This window comes from Mya arenaria, chromosome 4 (assembly GCF_026914265.1).
Source record: "Mya arenaria isolate MELC-2E11 chromosome 4, ASM2691426v1".
Lineage (NCBI taxonomy): Eukaryota > Metazoa > Mollusca > Bivalvia > Myida > Myidae > Mya > Mya arenaria.
Window position 1 is genome coordinate 24,434,192 of NC_069125.1, and position 22,510 is coordinate 24,456,701.

Consider the following 22,510-nt stretch of genomic DNA (forward strand, 5'->3'; position numbering starts at 1 on the left):
ATGGAAACAAAGACGATAATGATAGTGATGGAGATATCGATTCTGACACAGACAGGCAGGATGAAGATGACTATGGTGATTCAAATGACGAACTTCAGCCATGAAGACATGATACATGTTTTTCAGTACAAGAAAGTCCTGAATGTTTTGTGACTTCAAGGAAATACTTTATTAATAACTGTATACCATTGTCTAGTATACCAGGCCTTCCTATTCCAAGAGAGTTACACATATACTCAGACATAGGGAAGACGATAATTAAAAGAGTTATAGAAGTTTGGAGAAAATATGAAAAATATTATGTTAGTTTTTTTACACTGTACAGTAATATATAGCCCAAATGCAGGACACCCATTAGTAATTCCGTTGTTTTAATCGTACATATATTTACTCCTACACACGCTAGTGAACTCGCACTACTGATATTACAAAGGAACCACAGGCACTGGAAATGCAACTCCGGTGGACGTTTTCACTAAAATTTCACCGAACAAAGCAGTGAAACAAGCATTCATACGCGATCTTGTTGCCAATGGAAAATTATGGGGCTGTCAGTTAAATTAAAGCAAACGCGTGTTCATGACTTTGTATTATGATCATGGATATGCCTTTGTAGGAATATGGTGATTTGGGCAGTTGTAATAAAGCTTTCAATAACAGTCAATGACAGGAGCCTGAAAACATATTTATAGTCACAATAGTCTTTTATGTTTTCTACGTTTGCCTCATTAAACATGTAGGTTTATTTTTCTGGTATTTTTCCTATATAAATAAACTGCATCGTTGTGTCCATTCAAGGAAACTTTCAAATTCGTACAAGTTACGTAGTGTTATTTCGATACCACTTATGCTACTCGGCACTTGGTGATATTGCTGTTTGAGGTATCTGCAGCAGTTTGTCAAAGCCGATAATTAAATGCACACGATTCTTTCAGTCAGAAATGTCACGACCGCATACATGCAGACTTGAGCTCTGATATTCACACTTAAGTGGTTTTAACTTCCTGATAAATGAATTCAAATGCCGTGTGTTTCGCCATACACAAACGACGTTAAGCATGCGAACACCTAGTCCAAACATCCGACTTTTGCAAAATTATCTATTGTATCTAGTGGAAAGTATATTAAGACATCAATGAAACAGTAACAATGCACAATAATAGTTGCAGCCATGCATTCATTTAAATAACAGTGATACCAATGATTCAGTTAAAGGCATATTTATTTGGGATATGTTTACAATATATCTTTTTAGAAAACTACTTGAACGTGGATATGAATCGTTGATTGATTGAACATTTTTATGTGGATATGATGAAAAATGGGAACCACTTCGGTAGAACGTTTTCAGGTTAGTTTATCATTTTTCTAATTATCATTAAAACGCACATTAATATTTATGCAAAAAGCTAAACCATAATTTATTATACACCCATCAAAATCAAAACGCAGTACATACCGCAAAATACGGCAGTCCGTATTTAACTCCAGTGTAATACGACCGTTTTCCACTCCGCTGACGTCACGTCATAACAAGTATCATTGCGCGTTTCTAAAATGACGTCATAAAACAAAATAGTGCGTAATAAAAAACATTTATAATGATATCATGTGTCTTTTTACTGATTTAAACCAGTAACCATATACAAAAAAACGGTTATTACTTCTGCGTTTTGATCCGGAAGTCATATTTGCCTCGTGAAATCCAAATCTAAAAAAAAATCCTTTAGAGTCGAACACATCCTTCCGGGTCAAAAACGCAGCAGTAATAATCTTATTTTATCAATTTATTTTTATAACTTTCCTTTTTATTGATTACGATATAATTGATTTATATTATCAGTATTACTGGCGTCGCATGTCAGGCTGTGTTTTTATAAAGATAATTTGACAGACGATCATTGTTACTTTGCGTGCATGATCGTCTTGTGGCACACATCATTGCACCGTGATTTACATCTGACACATAAACACTGGATTCTCAATTTATTATCGTCAGCTACCAAATATGTGTCTCAAATCATTTATAAATGTTGGTATAAAATTTTGTGTGTGTTTTTCTTGATTATGTTACACAAAGGTAAGCTTATTTTTTATTTAGGAAATAACGCTACTGATTTGATTGTTTTTGTCATAAGATTCCTGTCATTTTTTAATGTGAAATATAAAAGTTGTGATGGCTATGCTTTGAAACTCAGTCAGAATAGATCATATCAGAAACTTTGAAAAATACTCGATTTTCATAGGCTTACACCAAATGTAAACTTTAAGAAGTAATATTTTAGCATTGATAAATTGCAGTCATTATTTTTCTTTAGGAAACATAACCTATCCGTAATGGGCAAAAAACACTTCATTACTTTCTTAATATTAAAACTCGTTAATTCTCGTTTTATTGACACAATAGCCGCAATATTCTGACTTGAACGAAATGCTATTTATTCAGCAAATAAATAAATTGATGAGTGCGAGTGTCAATGAGAGTCTATTAAAATGCAGAGATATGAGGTGTTTCCATTCAGCGCCGTGTTTTATTACTAAGTGCTGACAAACATTTTTTTGTCGATCTTCAGTAATGTTCTGTGAATTAATGTACCCTGTTATAATACGAATATATTAGTTGTTGATGCAGTTTCAAACGGAGCTTTTAAAGAGGTAAGTCAGACATTATCTACTTTTGATATACGGTACGGAATATGGCTGGTTTGTAACCCCAATATTTTTTGTATACAGATTGATTGTATCAGAAGCGGTATTTGTATATTTCTGGTTGAGCAGGGCTCAGTATTTAATTACAATACGATCGAATATTTGCCGCTGTTGTTCTGCGAAACGCCATTGCCAAATTTCGGCGCAAGGGTTGCGGGCTTTTCATGTCCTTTTCATTTATAGTATTGTTTCTGTTAACGTATATCTATAGTGCAACAAAAGCTACACGGTGAAACCTAGTAGCCAAACAATTAACAAATATCCTCTTTAAACGCACAATGTTCGATGCTTAAAAAATACTACACAACGAACACATCGCGTCATAATGCAGGTAACGTATGCATTAAATCACCTTCATTGATACATGTTAATGATACCGCCTTAGAAGTAGTTTTGCCTTACCGCATCAATGCAGTTGCCCCTATCCTTGTGTTTATATTTTGATTTTTTTAATGTTCGGCTGTTTAACGCTTGTTTTCAAATTCAACGTTTAGTTATTTTCAACTACGCCTAGTACTAGAACATTTTCCAATTTCTACTATTTTCTTTGTGCTGGATGATGTTAATCGTGATTTGTTATAATGTGATTTACAGACGAAAACATCTACATGTGTAGTTGCAAGACATCTTTCAATGTCAAGCTTTATGTCTAGCACCAATACCTTATTTGTTCAAAAATTGGAACTAATTACAAACAAGATGTGTACAGGACATCACTTTTTTAAATATCACAATGTTATGATCTGTCTATCTGTTTTTAAATTTGAAATTCTGGGTCTTTGCATCTTCGACCATTCGTTTTTACCGACACCATAAGCAGACGATGTTGAAAAAATATGTAAAACACTATCAATTAAGTTTAAGCCACAGTAGAAACGAATCTGGGTGTCGTCAATTTTGACGGATGTCAAGAACACTTCGTGAACATCCAATTACACACAAACTATTGAAAATAATTACGTCATATGAATACCCAATATTACGAAAGGGTTTGAAGGCCAAAATTAACCCACAACAAAAACAAAAGAAACCAAGGGTAGACAACATATTTGTAATTTATTTTATATTAATATTTATAAATGTTCGGATTACCGCCTTGGTCGGCAAAACAGCAGTTCCCGGTTGTTTAAACAATTTGTTTAGAACTGTTGACCTACTATTGTTGTAAATATATTTTGGCCTCGAATCGATTGACTGAAATTTTCTCTTCTGGGCTGTATTTTGTACGTTTTAAGAACTTAAAAAGAGCGTATTTTTCAGTAAGAGGCCTTTACACCTAAGCTTGAAATTGCAACATCAGTTTTTTAAATACAACAAACAGGTGAACAAACGTCCTTGCACAAAATAATTTGGAATTCATTGGCATTAAAAGCATTTCCACAATGATAATACTTAAAGTAAACAGAAGATTTTAATGAATGCCATGAGACAACTCGGTTTAAAAGATTATGTATCTGAATCTCAGCTATAGTCGCTCATGGTGACAAATATATATTCTTCTTGCCAGGGTAGATCACTGCGTAGCAAATTGGGGACCTTCGCAAAACATGAGAGTAGTCTTGTAAGTTAAGCCGCGGAAGTAAATGAATAATTGTCTCAATCAAATTGAGTCTGATTCCTTCTTATCTGGTTGTGTTACGACTTTTGAACAATCCCTCTTTCAGAATGTTTTCCTGGTTGAAATTGTTATTGAAGTGAAATGTAGTTAAACCAACAAGATAAGGTGAACAAACGCCCTTGCACAGAAAAGAAGCGTTGAAAACATTGGCAAATAGAATATTCAAATCGATAATGCTAAAAGCAAACATAAGAGTTTAAATTCAGCGTTATTTAAAAATCATCCCCAATCTAGCTTAGTTCTTTAGATGTTTTGACTATTTTGTTTATATGATTGAAGCTGTATCTAGGAAGCGGCGTAACAGACGTTTAGCATAAGTTGGACCATCTATTTGTAAAGGGAGTTTGTATTGAATCATGCGTCAAATCAATAACTTAATATGATATGAAAATTAGATCCCAGGTGTTTGAATGCATGTTCAACAAATAGGAATAAGCCCAATTATTTATTAAGTAGAAGGATAGCTATACATCTCCTTGTCCAAGTCCCACTCCGTCAGTTCCAGCGACCAATGCGCATATAAAATATGTCATTGTCATCATTATCACGTCTAGCCATCTCCTTGATGCTTGATATTTGATATGTTTTGTTGGAACCAATGATCGGTTGTTGGAGATGTAGACCGTGATTGATAGAGTAGAGTAATACGCATAAGACCGTTCAATACTAGCTAAAATATATTATTAAGGGCCTTCGACAGTGCAAAAGTGATATGGGAAGGCTAAAATTTAAAACGTTTCAAAAATGTTAGTTGTGAGGGACAATCTTTTTCAGGAGTAAAACATACATCCTTTGGGACATGTTCTGCTCAATTTAACCTACACATGCGACGAATGTATGTGTTATAATTGCTATATATTGAGCCTCTTAAAAATTAAAATGATTTTTTTGGAACATGTTTTTTTCGGTTTTGGTTTTAACTTTTGCCAGAGTAAGACCTTAATGACACTGAAGGTTTTATTTCCGTACCTTTTTATACGAGGGTATATTAAATGCATTCAGTAAATAAGAAATAACTTTCGCTTTGGGTGCATTTTTATTTGTTTATGACTAACAACATTTAAGCGGAAATTTATAAAACTATTGGTAGTATATTGGTAAGTTCCTATCGCCTTAAACAGAGATCATGTTAAACTGTTCAAATGTGATTCATATCTGATACTGTGTATCGCATGTATCGCACGCATATCAGTTACCGTCAATATCAAGACGGGGAATCATTACAGTCACAACATTTGGCAGAGATCGACTTAAGTTGTGACGAAATTATCAGTTGTACGTAACCTCCGTCTTTCGTTGCTCCCCTTTGTTTTGGTCAAGCTGATGCAGATAATAAACAGAGATATTTCAGAATGAAATAATATTTATGTTTTCAATCCTCTTTGGTTAGAATAAGATAGCCACAGAACTACGATTAACATCCTTAAATATAGCATTTATACGGCGTTTCAGTAAAATCAAATTTATCGTTGATTGATTTCGTCATAATATTATACAGACGTTTATTAAATAATTAATTTAATATTTATGAATAGGGAAGGCAATTCTAAAGGTTAACTTAACTTTCCCATGGATATTAAATTTTAGTGTTTATAGTTCTGAGAATGGTAGTTTATTTAGCTTTGTCAGTGAGATATATTTTATGGCCTAATGGTTATTTGGAATCGAAAATAGTGACAAATTGTCAGTTTGTAAACTGGAAGTTATTAGGTCATGTCTCTAAGATAGTGTTCAAATGTGCGCAGTTAGGCCGATTTGGAACTCTGATGGAGTAGGATCGAGTCAGTTTGTTGTGTGTTTATGGCTAGGAGGAGTCTGATGAGTCCACATGGTTACGGCAAAGGTAACTAGCGGTGTTCAAGGATCTCAACTCAATCATTCCAATAGTGAATGGGGATCTTTGATGAAACTGAAGCAAATACTTTGGTCTTTGTAACGTGTTATAAATATATCTGTAAATTGTCTGGTTGTCACAATCCTTGTGGTTGTGGCTTAACAAACCAACCAATAGGCTTTTAAATACATTACTAGAGAATGGTGATGCTTCGTGCTGTGTAACTGTTGTAATTCTGTTTGGTGCAGTAATGATGAGGGTCATAAAAAGTTTCAAATGCAGCAATTTTTGGTATAACGGTAGAGAGTTGAAATGGACTAAGTTAAGTGGGACCCGTATAGTTTTGCAAGGTATGTGAACTTGTAGTTTATTTCTGACCGGAGGAAATGTAGAAAGACTCGCCATTGGTAATGTGAAAGGTTGAACAACTCATAAATCAGATCAGTTAAGTGATTCAAAATTTAAAGAATAACATCATTTGGAAATGGTTCACACGAAATTAACTAGTTGTTAGAAAGAATCGTTTGTAGTTACGTTGATCATTTTATAAGTTAATTATTGTTTCCATAACGATCATTTGAGAAACCGTTTTATTAATAAAGGACAAGGAAGTCCGGAGGAAAATGTACATATACGAGGTTAGCAGTTTGTTTGATATAAGACCGCTCCAAAACTATCTTAAACAATAAATAGTTCGAATATAAAAACTAAAACCGCTCGGAAGAATCTTTCAAAATGTTTGTTTTGGTTTATTAGTTTAGTTAACATTAAATTATTAAGTAGAAAAGTGATCGTTACATGTTTTGATGACAGAAGTCGGGATTCACAGTTTTAGTTGTTGAAAGAAGTTCGTTACAAAGCAATGATACAATGAAACAATAAAATAGTGAATAGGACAACCAAGATCTATCAGATGTGAATGAGCATTGTGCAGGTTACTTTAATGTGCTTGTAGAACACAAATAGAATGTCGTTTGTTGCCTTTGCAGACAATTCGTAAAACCGATATTCAAATGCACACTGTTGCCTTTATTTGAAAGTTTCACGAACGCGTATCTATAGACTACAACTCAAATATTTACTATTAAATGTTTTCCTGGTAAAGGAATAGAAATCTCACGTTGTCCGTTCTATTAAATCGACTTTAACCATGCGAACTCCGCATTTAAATAACAGACATTCTCCATTTCAGCTACTGAAAGGCATATAATGACATCAATTGAATGAGCTCAAATAATGATGGTTTTTTTTTACTTAAAGACAGTGGGGCAGTGCCACGTGTCGTTTAGTTACAGGTAATTGTGATAATGTAAGAGGAGTGAATCATTTCATCAAGCACATTGGACATGAACGGTCTTAGGTATTTCATTGATATAAACGCCTTATATAACGGGAAAGGTTTAAATGTTTCATTGATTGAACAGCCTTATATAAAGGCAATGGTTCAAGTGTTTCATTGATAAAACTGTTATATATAAAGGCAAAGGTTATGCTACGTTTACACTATGTTCCCGGTGGCCACAGCAGCACCGTTTCAGACCACCGTGGAGAAAACGGGATAAACGTGAGACAGCGCGGGGGAACGAGATATGCAAACGTGACAGACCGTTATTGCCGTGCATGCCGGGCCAGAATTTTAAACTGTCAAAAAATTTGCCACGGCAGCCACGGTGTGGATGAGAAACGTAGTAGGTCGTAGTAAAACGGGGTAAACGCAATGACACGTGACAGTACGTGACAGTTCGTGACAGTACGTAATAGGCCGTTACACAACTTATAAATCGTCCGTAGGGGGGGGGGGGGGGGGGGGGCGGGAATCATATGTAATCCCCGGCATCTGAAGTTCCTTTCCAGTTTTGTCACGTTGTGCTTCGTTTTGTCACGGTTTTCACGGCAAGCTAGGGTAGACGATAGCCGTTTCGTTACGTTTCATTTGCGGTGAAAACACAAAATCTTCTTCATCTTGGGAATTCATGTTTACTTGTCGAAATATTTTGATACAGTGATTGCTGTTGCTTGGGGATTTTCTTTATACCGTGGACACAAACGTAATCCAAAAAGAGCATCATTGCTAATGAAAACAAGCAGCGAAAAAAGATCCGAGAAAGGCAAAACAAGAAAAAAAAAAAACAGAGTACAAAAGTTGGTCTTCCCTATAAAATATCAGAGATATTGAGCTATATGGACTAATGAAAGTGAATTAGATGAGATTTTGTAGCATATATCTCAACAAGAAGATGCCTATCAATCAAATTATTTTTCACGACCATGTCTTATAGAGTACAAGCCCTAGAATAGTGTTCCAATTTTCAAGTAAAAGAAAAATATAGTCAGTGAATTACACATAAACAAGAACCTTATAAAGATGAAACTTGAAGAGTTAACAAAGTCAGTCTAAAAAGGCTCAAGAAAAAAATCAAAGAAACTCACTCATCTTGTCACATATTGAATAGTTTGATGTGTATCTTTTTAAAAGTTTAATTTTGAAACAAATATTGAGTTAATCAAGATGTGTTTGTTGAAATAACATCAAACATAATGTGCACAAGTCTCATCTGTATAGGGGCTTGAATTTTACCCACTTTGTAAATATTAATTGGTTACTATGGAGAAATTATGTGGTTGCTATGGAATTAATTTCATGTTTTGCCTTATAATATAATTATTTCAGTTTCTAGTCATTAAAATAGCATCCAATATTGGAACGTTTAGGATATGAAGACAAAAACATCAAAAAATGTTTTTTGATGTTTCTGTATTTATGCAATTGGTTGCCATAGCAACACATAGTAACGTATGTGTTTGATTATATTTTGATGTACATTATGGTTTGTCTGTGAATCTATTTATGAACATTGTTATATTCAATATTTATGTTCAATATAAGATATCAAATGTAATCATACACTTGAAATTCAATAAAGAATTTTAGAATTTATGTGATTCTCAATAATCGTTTCTATGGAAACCGGTTTTATAAAAACAAACCAGTTGATTAATAAATACTAACATATAGTCTTCAAAGTGTAACTTTGCAAGGTACTCTTATCTGACTGTAGTTTAAACAAAGTTTTGGGTTGTTCGTTTTGTCTTCACTTAGTTTGAATTTTACTTGTTCCGAACCTGTTGCTATGGAAACTTGACTGAGACAGTAAGAAACCTTTAGACATAATAAAGTCAAAACTACGAGTGTGGAAAAACCTACTAAACATGTTTGTTGCGAAAGTTTATCTACATGTATTCTACATGTAGCATTAAAATGTAATGGAATAACAGCCCTATCAAAATGGTGCCGTAAACCCTTTATATTATCATGATACATTTGATTACATAATTACCACCGATAACGAAGCTAAAAAATGGCATAACTTTTCATATAGTTTACCGAATTGGACAAAATAAAAAGTTATGAGTTTATCAAAGAGGGTAGTTTAACAATACCTAACGTCATGTGTACTATAACCACTAAGTTAAAATCACCTGAACCCCCTACCTTAGTGCGCCTTGGACGAACCACTTTTTCGCCCCTACGGCTTGTCATGGTTACCTTGATAAAACATGAGGAAACTTAGCACAACCTAACAAAACTTGTTTATGGAGACAAAAATGGCCAAGATCCCACGGCGCAATACGTTTCGGGCAAACGGGGCTGCCGTGGCTACCGGGAGCATAGTGTAAACGTAGCATAATAAAGTGTTTCATTGATTAAATTGTTCTATATAAAGGCAAATGTTAAGGTGTCTCATTGATTAAATTGTTCTATATAAAGGCAAATGTTAAGGTGTCTCATTGATTAAACTGTTCTTTATAAAGGCAAAGGTTAAGGTGTCTCATTGATTAAACTGTTCTTTATAAAGGCAAAGGTTAAGGTGTCTCATTGATTAAACTGTTCTATATAAAGGCAAAGGTTAAGGTGTCTCATTGATTAAACTGTTCTTTATAAAGGCAAAGGTAAAAGTGTTTCATTGATTAAACTGTTATATATTAAGGCAATGGTTAATGTGTTTCGTTGATTAAACTGTTAGATATAAAGGCAATGATTAAAGTGTCTCATTGATTAAACTGTTATTTATATAAAGGCAAAGGTTAAAGTTATTCGTTGATTACAAGTTGATTCGTTGATTTTATCAAGGAATCTTGAACTTTGTATTAATGATGTTCAAATAGTTAATGTTGTTGTGCAAAAGTTATTAGGGTTGTATATAGATAATACACTAAACTGGCATGTGCAAATCGATTATGTTTGTAAAAATCTGAATAAGAAAATTGCACTTCTAAAAAATATAATATATTTCCTCACACCTGATACAAAACGAATGTTTTACAATGCATATATTCTGCCAAATTTTGATTACGGCTGCTTGGTCTGGGGCAAGGGAACCAATTCATATGTGAATAAAATAAATAACTTACAAAAACGAATTGCAAAAATCATACTTGGTAAATCTAAACGATATTCATCAACAAATCTATTTAAAGAACTAAAATGGCTAAACTTCTCGGATAGATGTAAATACCACGCAGCAGTATTAGTTTACAAGACGTTGAATAGCATGGCTCCATCATATATGTCAGAATTAGTAACAGTTTCAGACAATAATGTATATATGCTAAGATCAATGGCACACAAAGATATTGTTTTACAAACTAGACCTCGTACTAATTATATGAAAGCATCGTTTACATATTACAGCAGAATTGTTTAGAATAATATACCTTTGGAAATACGAGAATCAAAAAACTTTAATACGTATAAAATAAAGATCAAACAGTACCTCATAGGAAACTTGTGATTATACAAATTGTGATGTTTTATTCATAATTATATTTAACTGAGAGTATCTGTCTAATATTGATTCAACATCATCATCATGTCATCATATGCATCATTATCGTCAGCATCAACAGCATACTTATAATCATCATCATCATCGTCATCGTTGTTAGCATCGTCTTCATGTTTGTCTTATGATTATTTGCCATATTTTCATTCTGTTTCAGAGGGCCATATCGAAAATAAGATTCTGTAGTTTTGTACATGATCTTAATATGTCACCTTCTTAAAATAAAGATATTATTATTATTATTATTATTAAACTGTTTTAAATAATGACAATGGTTAAAGTGTTTCATTGATTAAACTGTTAAATATACAGGCAAAGGTTAAAGTGTTTCGTTGGTTGAACCGTTTTATTTAAAGGCAAATGTTAACACATTTTAGAAGCTCTATTGCAAAGGTCTCTTTTCTATTTAGGCATAACTGGTTTAAAGGTAAGTTTGAAATTATTATACATATCACATCGTAGACATATGGGAAAATTTACCTCCCATGGTAGATTTACCCCAATGAGTATTTGCGCACAGTCATCTGAATGGCGTATGTGTGAGCAAAAACTAACCCACGTCTGGTTTAAGTCATGCTCACATCAAGCATCAATACAAAAGTTCGCATTTCAAATAGACCAAAAGCATATATAAAATACAAATTTAAGCAAAAACATATTAAAGCCCCAATGAAAATGTTCTCTGTTATAGAATATTTGGCACCACTTTCAAATGTTCACAATCTCACGCTTTTTTAAACATTAAGTAAAAAACCGGAATATTTGTTTTAATACTAAAAAATCATAATTGAATCTATAAATAGATTTGTCATATTTTATATATCATATTCAGTTCAGTAATATTTTGAATAGAATAATGCAAATTTAATTTGGTCCTCTATTGATAAAAAATATTTATTTGCTCGTTTATTTTTGTATACTAGCCACAATACTGAATAGTTGAACGAAATGTAAATTATAAAGCAACTTCTATGAACGAATAGGTGTAAATGGGGAAGTATTGAAAGTTCAGTGATATATGTTGTGTCCATTGTAAAATGTGATTTATAACTAAGACCTGACGAACAGTATTCTGTTGTTTTGTCGATAGTCAGTAATGTTTTGGAAGGACCAATGATAAGTATATAAATGATATAGATTGGATGGGATGCAATTAATATTGGGGTCTAGCTACACCTGATTACGCGTCGAAGGTTGTTTGAATGAGATGTTCAAAGTAATCCATTTGGTTATTAAGACATATGCTATTATTTATGGATGAAGTATAATCAGGTTATTATCCTATTGAATAGTTAAATGACAACCAGCTTCCTGTTAATTGCATACTGGAAAAAGGATGAACGTGGTAGATCAAAATTTGAATGCTACGACTTTTGATATACGGTAAGGATTACTGCAAGTCTAACAGTTTCGAGGGGTGAAAGCGAAAAGGTTCTATCATCTTCTTTATTTAATGTCACTTAGAACCTTTTCGCATTCACCCCTCGAACTGTTTCCTCGATATTTATGTGTTTACAGTAGACAAATTTTCGCATCAAGGGTGTACACTGTTATGTAAGTCTGGCTGACCAGGCCTCTCATTAGCAGAACAAATGTATTATTAAATATTGAGGTTATCTCATTGGAACGGTAAGCGATACAATAGTTGAGTGGGGTTTTAAACCCTTGTTAATAGGGTACTCGTGGCCTATCATTGCTGTAAATGAATAGTAGCCTCGATCAAACTAAGTTTACGATTCATTCATCCGGGCTGTATTTTATAACCTTGAAGAATCATTCGTTCACAATGTGTTTTTTTTTTAAAAATCGCAGTAATATTGAAATTGTAATTAGATAAAGAAAATATGTATTGAAAACATTGGCATTTAACATACCAAAACTATATATATATATACACAATGGTAAGCGTTATGACTTACTTGCATAGAAGAATTGCCATACATCTTCTCATGGAAGCCTCGCTCCGACGGTTCAAGCGACCAATCAGCATATAAAGAGATATAATTGTTTATCAAGTTCAAAAATCTTATTGATCCGATTTGATATATTTTGGAAGCAATGGTTGTTTGTTTGTAGATGTAAATTACATATGTTTGGTTGCCATCGTTGAGTAACAATTATAATGAGGTTCATTGTGAGCTGTTTTTAGACCTAAAATATTATTATTGGCACTTTTCACATGAATATATTTTGTTGATGTCTGATCCTATAAAACCTGAACGAGTAAAAGAAATCAAATTAAAATCAAGTCTGTTGATTTATATATTGCAAAATGTAAATAAAAATGTTTGTAATGTCGATGGCCCTGGGTTTTTGAATCACGCTGAATGGAAATAGGATACATATACCCGAAATAATGTGCTTAGACTGATGTCAAATATCTATATTTATTTATACATGATATAATCATAATGGCAATATCAAGCCAGTGCCTGTGACGTGCAGGTTCGATAATGTATGTGCAGGTTTAGTACAAAAATAGGAATAGTGCCCACAATAAGGAGATGATCAGATGGAATAGTTACTTGTGAATTTCAGTATTTTTATTCAATATTAATTTGGTGTTCAATACATAACCTCAATCCTATAAGAGACTTCCCCGTTTCCTTAAATCGCTGTTCTGACGATAACAAAGAGAGAGAAAATAACACGTAGACTAGACGTATCGTAGTGTACGAATATTGCTCTGTGGATAAACGTGGAGATGTAACTGTTAAACTACATCTACCCATATAACCACGTACGGCTGAGTTCAAACATTGTTCCATTCACATACGATATCAAATATGAATGTAAAACTACATCTTCACAAACTTATGCATTATGCACTATTCTGCACTATTCTCTACAGAAACAAACAAAAATCAACCCAGACATTAGTAAAAATCAGAATAAAACACAGAGATAACAAAATGTCCACAGTTGCTTTACAACACATGCACTCCAGACGACATCCATCTTGGTTTTCGTATGTTGCTCTTTGGCCTTGGAGAAGTATCCTCATCTGAACAAGGTGAGTAGAAATGCATTGAGAACATTTTTAGAGGCATTGGGATCCTGTATCTAAGAACTTCATTGTTGATGTCAGTCACAGGAGGTGCCGTTTCCACTGGTTTCCCCGTCTACAGCCATGAACTGAAGCAAGTGAGTCCAGTGAAGGCTTCGGGTTTTCTCCAACTTGATCCCTTTATTCTCCATCGGTCAAAATGCATGTGAAAGCATGTTTCCACACAAAAACTACGGTCACCAGGGTACTGGACAGCGGCCTTGGCTCCCTGGTCGTATAGATGTATTGGCTTTTGTATGTTGCGCAGTTGTATGATGCAGCTCACAGTCGCTGGTGAAGCTTCGTGATGTATCCCGACAAAAAAAGTCTGAATGAGAGTCATGCGGTAAACTAAGAAAAAATCAATTGTTAAGCCGAGTTGACGACCAAATATTAAGAAATATGGTAAACCAGTACTTTCGTTGTGAATGATATTATAAATATGGACATGCACAGACAAATGAGTTTTCATAATCCTTCAAGGTACCAAAAATCTAAGTAAAGTCTGGTTGTACCCCTCAATCAACCCATGACTTATTGGGTTATTGGGGGTAGTCCTTGAACGTTCAATACGGGTTAGTTTGCACAAGTCATAAATGACTTTGAAAATAGAAATCTGACATTGTCAGTCACTATGCAAGCGAGAAGAAAAAAATCTCATTTATATTTCATATAGATATATATCAGCACACAGTTTTAAATTCTCAACCTATACAACAAATCTATGCATATACATACATTCAGAAACAATGAATGAAAAGGAAGAAAGGGAAGAAGAAAAAACATAATGAACCACAAACGTTATCGAAGAGAACCAGTCTTTCGCAGTCTAGTTATGTGTAGACTATGCTTGAGGAAACGTGGAAAGGTAACCGCAATGACAAGGAAGCCGCCTCTTAAACGTTCCAGCGAAAGGAATATTAGCTACACTGGAATCCATCAAAGGCAACACTATAGCTCTCGAACAAGTGATACCGTTTTGTCACTACCCGGGTGCCCTTGATCAACATTACGTGCAAAATAGACTTCCTTCGTCAAGGGTTCAAGAATCACAAACTGGAGTCTGTTAGCCCCGGTCCGGCAATAGTTTTTTGACGGTAAATATCATTATCTCGAACAATGAGCTTCTTGAGAAAGAAAGCCAAAGAGGAGGACTTTATCGGCTTCGTTCCAAATTTGATTTTCAGTACAATATCCACCAAACGGGATCACAGCCTTACACCAACATTTAGAAGAGGAAAAAATGTTCAGCAAATCACCAGGAATCAACACGTTTTATGATTTCAGTTAGTTCAATTCTGTAAGCGTCGGTGTAGCTTAAACGGAACACCATAGCCCACACAAGCTTATAATGGTGGTTTTGACAGCTTATACTTCAACGCCCCTTATGGTCAGAGGTTTATTGGAACTTGGCAAGTTTCTGCCTCTTCTTGTTCGGGTTGTCTCTAGGCTTCGTCGGTTGGATCACCAGGGGGTACTTCAAGGGTCTCGCGTAACCAGCGAATCCCAGAAACTTTCAAACTTGCGTTACCGTCTGAGGTGTTTACCAGTTTTCTCGGGGTCTGCGTAGATGACTTTTTCAGATACCACATGTCCATGGTAAGAGGTCTTTTCCTTTAAAAATCACAGCTTGATGGCTTGATCGTAAGATTGTAGTAGTCTAAACGTTCAAACTCAGCGTTAAGTCGTTTGATGCTGTAAATATGGCTTTGTCGTCAAGGTATGTGAGGCAATCATGTAAGCTCGTCTCCATCATAAGCTGAAAGGTCGCCGGGGCATTGCATAGACAACACCTTGGACCTGAAAAGCAGTGAAGATTGCCCTCAGCTAAAGGCAGCCTTCTTTGTACTTGTGTTCAACAAGACAAAATCTGATGCTGCCATTTTTTCTGAACTTCTTAACTCATTATAGTTGACAAACAAGGGTTATTGTATCACGTCTTGAGTTCGTTATTTGTCAAGCAATTCAATATAGTGTACTTATTTCTATGTGCATCCAAGAGCATAATTTTGTTCAGCAGTTTTTGAGATTCTTTGACCGTTTTATGCCGGCATGTATGTGATAGAAAATTTGCACAAAATAGTTATATCATACCAAGGAACAAAAATGGGAATATATAAGTGAAACTAAGCAAATAATGTAAAAGCTTTTGAGTAAACGCAATGAATATTTAAATAGAAGGAATCGATGCTACTTGATCTCTTTTGTAACGTGAAATCACTAAACATTCGGTATGTGCATTAGGCAGTTCACTGTTAGTTGTTTGCAGAACAAATAGATCATTTCTGGCACTTAATGTTTGATTCCGATGATATATTAAATTTGCTCAGTATAAAAACGTTCTAGAGAGGTGATGTAATGAAATGACATTCGGTCTCAATGCATTTGTTTATGACTTATAAAGATGCCATACGCGAAATTTCATATAAATGTGGATGTTACAGTAGTAAAGGCTAATTACATTTCTTATCGTACATGTTTGTCTTAGATATTTTAAGATCAGATAAAACTGTTTCAATGTGATTTTCATATCTGATATTTGTAACGCGTGAGTGGTTAACATTTCAAGAGCACGATAACTCATCAGCTACCATAAATGTTGTGCTACAGATTGCTGTACTTAAATAATATTGGGAAAATAAACACAATGGTATTTGCGAATTGGTGAAGAGTATATGAATTTTCTATAATTGGACTTAACTAAAAAAGACCTGCAAGTAAGTGTTGATTGTCTTGTAGTTGTGTGTTTGTTTGGGTATTGGTCCTCGCTCGGGTCTTGATTTAAATTAACGCTTAGTTTAAACATATATTTTACAACGATTGTGAAGAAAGCTATGATAGCTTATCCTAAGTCACTGTCGTTGGCACGATGTTGCGCGAGAGTGTGGTCTTGTGATGCGGGGGAAACCAAAGTACCCGGGGAAAACCCACTTGTCCGGCTTGGTAACCACTAACCAAACTCACATGCGCCCAGGCCGGGAATCGAACCCGGGTCGCCTTGGTGAGAAGAGAGAGCGCTAACCACTGCCTTAGATTGTTTTAAATATTTTATATACATGGATGTATGGAAGGGTGGCGTTACAACAGTAAGTTGGACCGTTTACTGGTAACTTGTATAAAATAATCTATCTTATCATGAAACATGAAAGTTTCATTTTTAATCATCGATGTAAAATTGAATTATATAAGTCCTTGAAATAATATTATCTGCTAAGCAAGCAACTACAGATTTGACTCAAGTAGCATTGTAAATAAGGATGATAACATGAAAAAAGAGCTATGTTTTTTTTTCAATGTTAGCTGTAATCTAAATCAATCAATACTGGCACTTTATCATCAATGGGTTCTATATCAAATGTTTGATTATTTAATATAAATTCTAAATCTTCCATGAAATCCTTTAGGTCTTGTTGCAGTTGCTAACATTTAAAAATATCTTAAACGGAAATCTATGGAATATTTATTATGATTTTAAGACTTTTATGGTGCACCATTGACAAAGGCTAATTGCATGTCTTATCGCACATGTTTGTCTTAGACATAGATCAGATCAAACTGTTGAATTGTATTTTTATCTTATACTATTAAACTCAAGCATTGTTACCATTTCAAGATACTGCTATCTCAACATCTACCTTTAATGATGTGGAACAATAGTCATTTTAAATTTAATTACATGTAATAAATTTATTAGGGAAATGGAATAAATGGTAAGAATTTGCAAATGGGTGGAAATTATCTGGGGTTTTTTCCAAAAATGTAAATTCTGTTTTCCTGAAAAAGCTCATAATTTTGTGAGGAGCCTAATCATGTTTGATCGCATAATATTTTCTAACTCTGGCTGGAAGGTGAGTCGTTTAAAAGGGTGCGATGTTTTGGTCAGTGTATGATCGTAATATATTTCACCAAGTGAGCATCAACAGTTATATTTCACGAGAGGAGTAGCCACGAATCAAATATTCACTATTGGTGTTTATTAGGTGAACTAAATTGCGACCTTAAACTGAACATTTTTTTTTCTCATATCCCAAAAAAGAGTTTTAAAAGACATTTGCCTGCATTCTGTTAGAGGATCGCGCCGAACTGAGTGTGCATTAAGCGTTATTTCGGAAATGACGTCGTTAAAAGTGTGCCCCGGTTCTATACGCGCTGATATTTGATTTGAATAGCAGAACGGGCTTTATTCAAGACCAGTTAAAAATCAAATTGTAATGTTCACTTATTATTTGAAACAGTGAAATATAAATTTTATTTCACTGATAAATCTCTTTAAACCGCCAGGAAGCATATCATAAAAAAAACACTATTTATTAATACTTCTTTTTCATACATCTTCTGTTCACTGTTTGGTGATCTTAAGCATCTGGTTGAAATAAAAAAATAAATAATAATAATAATAATAATAATAATAATAATAATAATATATTTTGTAAACAAATAGACACACTTGCGCATTTCTTTAAAATCAACTACATTTTAAAGCGAAACATCTTTATTTTAAACTGCAGTGTTTTTGACACTGCATTTTATATAATATACTAACGTGATTTTCTGAGTCATTCAAGTAAGTCTGTTTTTTCAATGTTTTATTTCATATCGTAAATAAATCTTTATAAAACATTAAAATTGATCATAAGATTTAAAATCAAATAACAATCTGTTTGCCAATCCAAATGCATATAAGATATTAAAATTAGATTGTTTACAAGAAAGATGAAATGATTACCGCAAAGAAATCACTCATGGATATAAGACATGCGTCATGCATCGAACACATGACAAAGGAATGCTTTAAAGGGACACGCTCATGTTTTGGACAAAAAGATAATTTACACGGTTCTGCATCTGAAAACACTTATTTTATCATTATTTTACTCTATGATACCGAAATTGCAAAAACAATCAATGAATGTGTAATGTTTATTTTGGTTTAAGTGGGGTTGCGAACCCACGCCGGTAAAGTCAAGAAAAAAGGTATCCGACGCTTTAATCACTGGACCACACGGACTTATACAACAGCCGATGGATATTTTAACATTTTAACAATTCTTTTATAACATCACATGATAATATCAATCAACCAATCACGCTACAACGAGTCGCTGAATCCCAAGATGATATTTGAGAAAATATCAACATTTGCTGAAGCTGTCAGTATCTTAGTTCTAACACTCCTTATGATTTACCACACTTTATTTCGACATGAAAAAAAAATCATTTTTACAAAACAAGAGCCATGTGAGCTTGTCCCTTTAAACTGAAGTGTATTACTTTTTGTTAATGATTTTGATTTATTTTGAAAAAATAAGGAAGTATTTGACGCAAGCTCAAACATTGCACTATCTTGTTCGTTTCGGAGCAGCGGTGGGTCGAGATTATTTTGAACCGTATTCTTCCGTTGTTTTCTAGTGGGATCAGTTGCAAAGAGGCGTTATCTCGAAGACGTGTTAAATGTTTTGGCTGTTAATCCATAATTGAGGAAAAATAAACAAAATGTTATTTGCTTATCGGAGACTCAGGCCTTCAACTACTGTACTCTATCAAACTAAGCCTGTTTTTTCCTTATCGGGGCTGTATTTTTGAAGAATTCCTGTTTCGAAATGTTTCTCCTGTAAGAGGCCAATTTAGAATTTACACGCATGGTTGAAATTGCTTTTGTATTGACATGTAGTTAGCAACAACAACGTCAGGTGAACAAACGTTCTTGTACAACAGAGAAGTATTGAAAACATTGACATTAAGCATATCCAAATTGATACAGGTGCTGCAGTCTGTCCTGATGTCAATGAACAGGGGATGCAGTCACCATACACTGATTTCAATGAACAGGTGCTGTAGTTACAATACAATGATGTCAATGGACAGGTGCTGCAGTTACCATGCCCTGATGTCAATGGACAGGTGCTGAAGTAACCATACACTTATGTCAATGGACAGGTGATGCACTCACCTTGCACTAATGTCAATGGATAGGTACTATATGTACCATGCCCTGATGTCAATGGACAGGTGCTGCACTCACCATGCACTGATATCAATGGACAGGTGCTGCACTCACCATGCACTGATGTCAATGGACAGGTGCTGCAGTTACCATACACTGATGTCAATGGACAGGTGCTGCAGTAACAATGCCATGATGTCAATGGACAGGTGTTGTACGTAACATGCCCTGATTTCAATGGACAGGTGCTGCAGTGACCATGCACTGATGTCAATGAACAGGTGCTGCAGTTACCATGCACTGTTGTCAATAGACACGTGCGTGCTGCTGTTACCATGCACTGTTGTCAATAGACACGTGCTGCTGTTACCATGCACTGATGTCAATGGACAGGTGCTGCAGTTACCATACACTGATGTCAATGGACAGGTGCTGCAGTCACCATGCACTGATGTCAATGGACAGGTGCTGCAGTCACCATGCACTGATGTCAATGGACAGGTGCTGCAGTTACCATACCCTGATGTCAATGGACAGGTGCTGCAGTTACCATACACTGATGCTAATGAACTTGTGCTGCAGTTACCATACACTGATGTCAAAGGACAGGTGCTGCAGTAACCATACACTGATGTCAATGAACAGGTGCTGCAGTAACAATGCCCTGATGTCAATGGACAGGTGTTGTATATAACATGCCCTGATTTCAATGGACAGGTGCTGCAGTGACCATGCACTGATGTCAATGAACAGGTGTTGCAGTTACCATGCACTGTTGTCAATAGACACGTGCTGCTGTTACCATGCACTGTTGTCAATAGACACGTGCTGCTGTTACCATGCACTGATGTCAATGGACGGGTGCTGCAGTTACCATGCACTGTTGTCAATAGACACGTGCTGCAGTTGCCATGCACTGATATCAATGGACAGGTGCTGCTTACTATGCATTGATGTCAAAGAACAGGTGCTGCAGTTACCATGCACTTATGTCAATGGACAGGTGCTGCAGTTACCGTGGTTATCATGCACTTATGTCAATGAACAGGTGCTGCAGTTGTCATGCACTGATATCAATGGACAGGTGCTGCTTACTATGCACTGATGTCAATGAACAGGTGCTGCAGTTACCATGCACTTATTTCAATGAACAGGTGCTGCAGTTACCGTGGTTATCATGCACTTATGTCAATGGACAGGTGCTGCACTCACCATGCACTGATGTCAATGGACAGGTGCTGCACTCACCATGCACTGATGTCAATGGACAGGTGTTGCACTCACCATGCACTTATGTCAATGGACAGGTGCTGCACTCACCATGCACTGATGTCAATGGACACGTACTGCACTCACAATGCACTGATGCCAATGAAGTGTTGCAGTTACCATGTACTGATGTCAATGGACAGGTGCTGCACTCACCATGCACTGATGTCAATGGACAGGTGTTGCAGTTACCATGCACTGATGGAAATGGACAGGTGCTGCACTCACCATGCACTGATGTCAATGAAGTGTTGCAGTTACCATGTACTGATGTCAATGGACAGGTGCTGAACTCACCATGTACTGATGTCAATGGACAGGTGTTGCAGTTACCATGCACTGATAGAAATGGACAGGTGCTGCACTCACCATGCACTGATGTCAATGACGTGTTGCAGTTACCATGCACTAATGTCAATGGACAGATGCTGCACTCACCATGCACTGATGTCAATGGACAGGTGCTGCACTCACAATGCACTGATGTCAATGAAGTGTTGCAGTTACCATGCACTAATGTCAATGGACAGGTGCTGCACTCGCCATGCACTGATGTCAATGGACAGGTGCTGCACTCACAATGCACTGATGTCAATGGACAGGTGCTGCACTCACCATGCACTGATGTCAATGGACAGGTGTTGCAGTTACCATGCACTGATGTCAATGGACAGGTGCTGCACTCACCATGCACTGATGTAAATGGACAGGTGCTGCAGTTACCATGCATTGTTGTCAATAGACACGTGGTTATCATGCACTTATGTCAATGAACAGGTGCTGCAGTTGTCATGCACTGATATCAATGGACAGGTGCTGCTTACTATGCACTGATGTCAATGAACAGGTGCTGCAGTTACCATGCACTTATTTCAATGAACAGGTGCTGCAGTTACCGTGGTTATCATGCACTTATGTCAATGGACAGGTGCTGCAATCACCATGCACTAATGTCAATGGACAGGTGCTGCACTCACTATGCACTGATGTCAATGGACAGGTGTTGCAGTTACCATGCACTGATGTCAATGGACAGGTGCTGCACTCACCATGCACTTATGTCAATGGACAGGTGCTGCACTCACCATGCACTGATGTCAATGGACAGGTGCTGCACTCGCAATGCAATGATGTCAATGAAGTGCTGCACTCACCATGCACTGATGTCAATGGACAGGTGCTGCACTCACAATGCACTGATGTCAATGGACAGGTGTTGCACTCACCATGCACTGATGTCAATGGA

The 22,510-nt window shown here is 35.6% G+C and overlaps 1 protein-coding gene across 4 annotated transcripts in view; it reads left to right on the forward strand.

Annotated features, from left to right (window-relative positions):
- The first annotated feature begins 2,061 nt into the window (after nucleotides 1–2,061).
- Nucleotides 2,062–22,510, forward strand: part of LOC128230205 (uncharacterized) — a 37,405-nt gene continuing 16,956 nt past the window's right edge. Inside the window, exon 1 of one of the 4 annotated variants that reach the window (XM_052942276.1) lies at nucleotides 2,062–2,080. The gene's annotated coding sequence lies outside the window, so the exon portion shown is untranslated. Of the gene's footprint in view, nucleotides 2,081–2,636; nucleotides 2,656–16,644; nucleotides 16,769–17,118; nucleotides 17,138–22,510 lie in introns of those variants that run through there. The other 3 variants (XM_052942279.1, XM_052942275.1, XM_052942278.1) reach the window with 3 other exon arrangements.